Here is an 8,742-nt window from a genome sequence, read left to right on the forward strand (position 1 = left end):
CATTTTTTTGTTCTTTACACATGAATTGAAAGGCCTTATTATTATAAATGGTGGACCCAATAAATTAGTACTTCTCTTTTCAATTTTGCGTCATTTTGTCTTCATCTCCGATATCAACTTTCAATCGGAATTGAGACCATTAACGGTTTTTTGGCTGGTAAACACAACTTTATTCTATTGAATGTTAAAAGCCTCCAATGACTTCCTTAACAAAAAAGAAAGCCTTCAAGGACAGTAGTGATGGCTCTCTTCTATTGGATGGCGAAAACCCGAATATTTTGACAAGCATTCTTCCTTGTGGCTTTGCAATAAAGCCAAAATGTTGTGAATTGATGACAATGGTTTGTAGAACTGGAGGAGCACAAATCTTTGGTGGTGAGTTGAGAACAGCGAGTGCTGGAGAAGGGAACCAAAGGATAGTTCTATCATCGAGGGATTGAAATGTTGTGTTAATTTTTTTATCTTTCACTTTAATTAATTTTAAAATATAAATACAAAAACCAAGGTTTCGTGTATTTCGTGAGCGTATTTCTTCGTACCAAACAACATCTCTCTTCAGTTATTCGTGCATGATTGACATTCTTGTATTATATCCTGATTAAGGTTCGTGGTGCTTGTGCAGACATGGAAGGATGAAATGCAATATATTTATGCTGGTCAAGCCACCTTTCCTGAAGATGTAGATCCTTAAAACATGCCAAATGAAAGTCATTGTTCACCAATTGATATTAGATGCTTACATCAGTGCTTTGGTGAACTTTCTTTTGATGAGCAACAATTTTGGCAGTGACACGCTATCATTCGTTTAAACTAAGTCACACTTATGCTTATAACATAATTAACAAGCCAATGAATGCCATGCTCTCTTGCAAGTCCTGTTTCATTTTCAATTGATATTGAGGTTATTTTATTTAATCTTTCTTTCAATTGATATTGAAGTTATTTTATTTAATCTTTGTTTAAATAGTACTTCTTGTTTTTAGTGTCGTTTTTGAATAGCAACACTATATTAAGAAAGTGGATTTTTTTTTACTCGTTTTAATCAATCAATAAAATCATATTTTTTGCACACACTTTCTTTTTTCAATAAATTGATTGTGTTATTAGACTTTTATTTAGCTGTGATCACCTTTTTTTTTTTGTAAAAAAAAGAAGAATATCCTTAAAAAGTTGGAATAAAACTCAAAAGATATAGCATGTCATTTTGTAATATGATCGTACATTTTTGGACTGGGTCCATGTTAGGCGTCCTCATTTTTAACATTAAGTTTCTACGAGTTGAAATTAGTCAATCCCATTTAATGGGATAAGACTTGATTGTTGTTGTTTTTACAAGTTATAAATTAATACTTTAAGTTAAATATTTGTACAACCTGGTTTTTTAACTTTAGAAACTAACCCAATATTTTAAACTCCGTTGATTCTCAATTCTCTCTTTGATTTAATTTCTACAAATTTTAATGACCATCGATCTATATAAAAAAGGAAGTTCTCAATGTATAAGGTACAAGAGAGGAGAAACTTCCATATATCCAAACAAAGTTTCATAATCTAGCTATAGCAATAGTAAATGGCAAAATCATCATCATCCTCCTCCTCCTCCTCCTCCTCCTCCTCCTCCTCCTCCCTCCTCCTCCTCCTTCTCCTCTATCAAACCTAAACAAACACACGTGGTATTCCTTAGCTTCAGAGGCGAGGATACTCGTAAGACATTCACAAGCCATCTCAATAGTGCACTAAGAAGGTTAGATATCAAGTTTTACATAGATGACAATCTTGAAAAAGGAGATGAAATATCACAAGCGCTTCTCAAGGCGATCGATGAAGCAAAACTTTCTGTGATTGTTTTTTCGAAAAACTATGTAACTTTAAAATGGTGTTTGGATGAAGTTGTGAAAATACTGAGTGTAGAAAAAACAAAGGGCAAATTATATTGCTAGTTTTCTACGAAGTTGATCCTTTCCATGTTCAACACCAATTAGGAAAGTTATGCTGAGGCATTTGTTAAACATGAGCAGCGTTTTGCAAATACAATGAATATCGTGCAAAAATGGAGGGATGCTTTGGGAGAAGCAGCCAACCATTCTGGCTGGGATTGCTCCATCAACAGGTAATTTTTTTCATCATATTAAAGTTATTTGATTAACTATTAGAAAAATAAGATTTTTCAAAAAATGAAGTATGTCTATATTTTTCCATGTTTGTACAAACAGAACAGAAGCTGAACTTGTTGAGGAAATTGTGATGGATGTGCTGCAAAAGCTGAATCGCGTTTATGTTGGTGACTTGGATCATGATATTACCAAATTAGAGCAACTTGCACAACTTCAGCTTCAATATTATAAAAGCATAGATACTTATGAAAATCAAGTAAGTCATGAGGCAACGGTTCAACGCATAACTGAACTTAAGATGAAGAGAAGTGTTCGCATTGTTGAAAGATGATATGAAAAAGATAGAATTGCATCTGTTAAATGAAGAAGAAGTAGAAACAAGCTAGAGTTTAATAACTGCTGTTCAGAAGCTGTACTTCAGAAGCACAAGTTCAGAAGCTGTACTTCAGAAGCAGTACTTCAGAAGCACGTGATCAGAAGCTGCTGTTCTTCAGGAGCTGCTGTTCAATAACTTGCAGCTCATGTTACCAGCTTAGTTAGCTCAAGTTACTAGCTTATATGGCTAACTTGAAGCCCAAGTTTCTTGTAACTAACTTGCTTAGCTGTCAATTAGTTAGTTATAATCTTGTGCGAAATGGTTCATAGTAGCTTATAGTATAGCTTCATTTTATACACCTATATAAGGTTGTTGTATCAGTGATTCAAGAATAATGAGAATCATTCATCATTCTTCATTTTTTCTCTCTCTTTTCTTCTCCTTTTTATCTGAATTACATTTTCTCAATATGGTATCATTGAGCCTTCAGATCTAAACACGTTTCTTCCGCAAGTTTTTCAAGCTTTTCAAGCTCTTCATCAATGGCGCCACGCAACAAAGACGTTGGTACTTCTTCTACCTTCGAGGAGGATCCTACAAATCATTCAAGTCCTTATTTTGTTCATCCAAGCGATGGTCCTTCTTCAGTTTCCGTTTCTCCGGTTCTTGACGGATCAAATTATCATTCTTGGGCTCGTTCAATGCGAAGAGCTTTGGGCGGGAAAATGAAGTTTGAATTCGTTGATGGATCAATCTCTCCAATTCTTGATGAATTCGATCCTCTTTTTTGCGCTTGGAATCGCTGTAACATGCTCGTTCATTCTTGGCTTGTGAATTCGGTTTCTCCTTCAATTGCTCAATCCATTGTGTTTATGGAGAATGCATGCGATGTTTGGGTGGATTTGAAGGAACGATTTGCACAAGGTGACTTGGTAAGGATCTCTGAACTAATGCAAGAAATTTACTCCTTACAACAAGATTCCAAAACAGTTACCACTTTCTACTCTGAATTGAAGATTCTTTGGGAAGAATTGGAGATTTACATGCCTATACCAAACTGCACTTGTAGAGTACGTTGTTCTTGTGAATTCATGAGAAATGCACGACGTAATCACACTATGCTCTATGCTATTCGTTTTCTTACTGGTTTGAATGAAAGCTTTAGTATGGTGAAATCTCAAATTCTGTTAATGGATCCTCTTCCCTCTATGAACAAGATTTTCTCCATGGTTTTACAATATGAAAGACAACATAATCCTTCTCCTACTATTGATGACTCTGCTTTAATCAACTCTGTTGATTCCAAGAAGTTTAAAGGCAACAACTCTTTTGGTAAATCATCATTTCAAGGATCAAATTCTAAAGGTACTTCTCGTGTTTGCACCTTTTGTGGAAAGAGCAATCACACTGTTGAAACATGTTGGAAGAAGTATGGAGTTCCACCACATCTTCAGAAATAATTCAATTCTGGTTATGCCAATCATGCTGCACCTGAGGGAGATAATAATGTTGCAGAATCCCCAACTAGTGTTGATAGCAAGGGTAGTGCTCCAGCTATTACACATGAGCAGTATGAAAGGTTAATGACTCTTCTTCAAGGTTCATCTCTTAATCAAAGTTCAGGAACTGTGCATGCTTCCAATCAGGTTACTTCTATGTCTGTTGGTCATTCACCATCAGACAGGCAAGGTACAAGTTTCATTAATTCTTTGGCAAATTACAATTTTACTCAAAACTCCTGGATCATAGATTCAGGAGCTTCTCATCATATTTGTTGCAATCTAAAGTGGTTTCATTCTTACAATGAAATTGCTCCCATGTCCATAAAATTACCTACAGGTCATATTAGTATGGCAATATATTCAGGAACTGTTAAATTTTCTTCCATTCTTATTCTTTATGATGTTCTTTATGTCCCTGATTTTAATTACAATTTGCTTTCTGTGTCCAAAATGAATGGTTCCCTGAATACTATTGTCAGTTTTAATGGTTTTCAATGTTTGATTCAGGACAAGAAAACCATGAGGATGATTGGTTCTGGTGATAAGAGAGAAGATCTGTACTACTTGAATCTGGATAATAAGTTGGCTTGTTCTACAAGCAAGACCATTCACTCAACCATCCCTTTACCTGATAGTGCTCTTTGGCATTTCAGACTTGGCCATCTTTCATTTTCTAGAATGAATTTGTTGCAATCTAGTTTCCCTTTTGTTCATGTTGATTCTAAGGCAACATGTGATGTATGTCATTTTTCTAAGCATGGAAAACTCCCTTTCCCTATCAGTTGTAATAAAGCTTCAAAATCTTTTGATCTAATACATTTTGATATTTGGGGCCCCATTTCTGTTCCTTCTGTTCATAATCACGTTTATTTCCTCACTGCAGTTGATGATTATAGTAGATATACTTGGTTAACCCTAATGAAAACAAAAAGTGAAACCAGACAACATGTCATTGCTTTTATAACCCTCATTGAAAATCATTTCAACTGTAATGTGAAAACTGTCAGAAGTGATAATGGTCCTGAATTCAACATCCCTTCATTTTATGCATCCAAAGGAATTTTACACCAAACTAGTTGTGTTGAAACACCTCAGCAAAATGCAAGAGTTGAGAGAAAACATCAGCACATTTTAAACATTACTAGAGCATTACTCTTTCAATCGCATTTACCTAAACATTTTTGGTCCTATGCTGCAGTTCATGCAGTTTTTATCATGAATAGAGTGCCTAGCCCCATTTTACAAAATCAATCACCCTATTTTCTATTACATAACATGCAACCTGATTTACATCAACATAAAGTTTTTGGTTCCTTAGCCTATGCCTCTACTTTACAAGCTCAAAGAAGCAAACTTGATTCTAGAGCAAGAAAATGCATCTTTCTTGGCTACAAAAGTGGCATGAAAGGTGTTGTGCTTTTAGACATACACTCAAAACAAATATTTGTTTCTAGAAATGTTACCCATCATGAAACTATTCTTCCTTATCAGTCCAACCCTTCACATATTCCTTGGACATATCATACCAACATACAATCTGTTTCTGACATTTCTTTTTCCCCTAGTGCTAAACCTGTTTCTGATACTTCAGCTTCATCTATTGAATCCTCTCTTCCCACTACCAATGACACATCCACATCAACATCCCCATCCACCACTTCCCCTATTCATTCACTCAAACCCACAAGACTCAGGTCTCAACCAGCTTATTTGAAAGATTTTGTATGCAGCTCATCTGCTCAATCACCATCATCAGTCAACTCAGGTATACCTTATCCACTCTCCTCTTTTCATTCTTTTTCTCATTTATCATCTTCACATAAAGCTTTTTCTACTTCTGTCACACAAAGTACTGAGCCTAAAACCTATAAAGAAGCATGTCAGTCTGATCATTGGTTAAAAGCAATGAATGTTGAATTGGAGGCACTAGCCAATAATGGCACCTGGTGCATTGTTGATACACCACCAAATGTGAAACCTATTGGTTGTAAATGGGTGTATAGAATCAAGTACAAAGCTGATGGTTCTATTGAAAGATACAAAGCAAGATTGGTGGCTAAAAGGTATAATCAAATAGAGGGTCTTGATTATTTTGATACATTTTCACCAGTAGCCAAATTAACTACTGTGAGGACCCTTCTTGCTATTGCTTCTATTCAAAATTGGCATTTGCACCAGCTAGATGTGAACAATGCTTTTCTTCATGGGGAGCTACAAGAAACTGTTTACATGACAATTCCAGAAGGTGTCTCATGTTCATCTGGCAAAGTCTGTAAATTGAAGAAAAGCCTCTATGGTTTGAAACAAGCTAGTAGAAAATGGTATGAGAAACTGACTACATTGCTTTTAGCTGAAGGATACAGTCAATCCACTGCTGACTACTCTTTGTTTACCCTTCAACATGGTAGTGATTTCACAGCACTTCTAGTGTATGTGGATGACATTATACTAGCTGGCACTTCACTTGATGAGTTTCAGAGAATCAAGAATATTCTTGATAATCAATTCAAAATCAAGGATTTAGGGATTCTTAAATACTTTTTGGCATTAGAGGTAGCTCATTCCAAGGAAGGAATCTCTATTTCACAGAGAAAATATTGTCTTGATTTGCTTGACTCATCAGGTCTTTTAGGTGTCAAACCTGCTCCTACACCTTTAGACACTTCAGTCAAATTGCATCAAGACACAAGTAAAACTTTTACAGATGTGTCTTGCTACAGGAGGCTTATTGGAAGACTGTTGTATTTAAACACTACAAGACCTGATATTTCATTGGCCACTCAACAACTGAGTCAATTTCTCAATGCTCCTACCACTACTCATTATAAAGCTGCATGTAGAATTCTTAGATACCTAAAAAATGCTCCTGGCCTTGGTCTTCTGTTTCCAAGAAAGTCAGAAGTACAAATATTGGGGTATGTTGATGCAGATTGGGCAGGTTGTGTGGACACTAGAAGGTCAACTACTGGCTTCTGTTTCTTTTTGGGTTCTTCACTCATATCTTGGAAGGCAAAGAAACATCCAACTATCTCAAGGTCCTCTTCAGAAGCTGAATATAGGGCTCTATCAGTGGCAACTTGTGAGCTTCAATGGATATTGTACTTGTTGAAGGATCTCAACATTAAATGTGTTAAGCAGCCAATTCTTTATTGTGATAGTCAGAGTGCTATTCACATAGCATCAAATCCAGTCTTCCATGAAAGAACAAAACATCTTGAAATTGACTGTCATCTGGTTAGAGAAAAATTACATAAGGGTGTTCTCAAGCTCCTACCCATTTCAACTAATGAGCAGCTGGCAGATTTCTTAACAAAAGCACTTCCACCTCCAAAGTTTAATTCTTTCATATGCAAGCTGGGAATGATCAACATATATCATGCTCCAGCTTGTGGGAGGCTGTTGAAAGATGATATGAAAAAGATAGAAATGCATCTGTTAAATGAAGAAGAAGTAGAAACAAGCTAGAGTTTAATAACTGCTGCTCAGAAGCTGTACTTCAGAAGCACAAGTTCAGAAGTTGTACTTCAGAAGCAGTACTTCAGAAGCACATGATCAGAAGCTGCTGTTCTTCAGGAGCTGCTGTTCAATAACTTGCAGCTCATGTTACCAGCTTAGTTAGCTCAAGTTACTAGCTTATATGGCTAACTTGAAGCCCAAGTTTCTTGTAACTAACTTGCTTAGCTGTCAATTAGTTAGTTATAATCTTGTGCGAAATGGTTCATAGTAGCTTATAGTATAGCTTCATTTTATACACCTATATAAGGCTGTTGTATCAGTGATTCAAGAATAATGAGAATCATTCATCATTCTTCATTTTTTCTCTCTCTTTTCTTCTCCTTTTTATCTGAATTTCATTTTCTCAATACGCATGCTTCGTTTGACACGTGAGATGCTTTCATACATGGAAGATTCAGAAGCTTATGAAAAACTATTCTAGTTGTGTTATAAATTTGCTTCTTTTTTTACATATTTATCAATGTATGTGTTACAAAACTATTTTAGTTGCATTATAAATGTGCTTCTTCTTTTACATATAAATCCAACATTGTCCCTAGGCCCTAGAGTAGCAGTTCTAACGTCTCAAAATATTGAAGGAAGGAGAAGGTAATTGAGAACTGTCTGAGAACAATAGAAAAGAAATTGATGCTCTTAATACGTGAAACTACAAGTGCCAAAGTTTCTCTCATCCTAGAGACAATGTTTTTAAGTGTAATGAATTTGGATAATGAATATGATCTTCACATATTTGGATAATGATTTAAGTGTAATGAATTTCAAATATCCTGGTTGGAGGCTTTTCTTAACTTGTTCCTTGGCGTTTTATATGAATATGATTGGTTTTGGCATGCCGTCAACAGTAATACCACATCATAAATAATGTATTTTCTATTTTGGGTCCAAAAAGTACATAATAAAAGGTGCGTTCACATAATTTCCTCTATCTTTATGAGCTATCTGAAGCTACTTTATTTTTTTAAAACTGCAAAATTTATTAAACACAAGCAACCACAAGGCGTGCAAAAACTTACGAAAGCGAGTGCCGTTAATAAGCGGAAAAGACTTGCAAAACATTAGCCACAAAGACAACTAGCTACAACCAGAAAGCGTCCCCCTCAAAAAACAGGAAGCAGAAAACACAGCAGCCTCGAAAACCAAAAAACAGCATCACAGATCACCACCAACCACTCCCTACACTCGACAGATACAATCCCCGTGGTCCCAACACCATTCATAATACAAGTAAGCTGTACTTTTTGGCCGACTCAAGCTCCACCGCCAAGATAAAACCTTAATCTCCTCCACTTGTACA

At 35.8% G+C, this 8,742-nt stretch overlaps 1 pseudogene across 1 annotated transcript; it reads left to right on the forward strand.

The window, feature by feature from the left end:
* Positions 1-1,523: 1,523 nt before the first annotated feature.
* Positions 1,524-7,869, forward strand: LOC146899674 (toll/interleukin-1 receptor-like protein; annotated as a pseudogene). Its single transcript, XR_015023428.1, has 4 exons — positions 1,524-1,611; positions 1,652-2,110; positions 2,214-2,425; positions 7,796-7,869. The product of XR_015023428.1 is annotated as a toll/interleukin-1 receptor-like protein (transcript).
* Positions 7,870-8,742: the final 873 nt, after the last annotated feature.

Source organism: Medicago sativa, chromosome 8 (genome assembly GCF_051527215.1).
Source record: "Medicago sativa cultivar Bolivia chromosome 8, Bolivia_mono, whole genome shotgun sequence".
Lineage (NCBI taxonomy): Eukaryota > Viridiplantae > Streptophyta > Magnoliopsida > Fabales > Fabaceae > Medicago > Medicago sativa.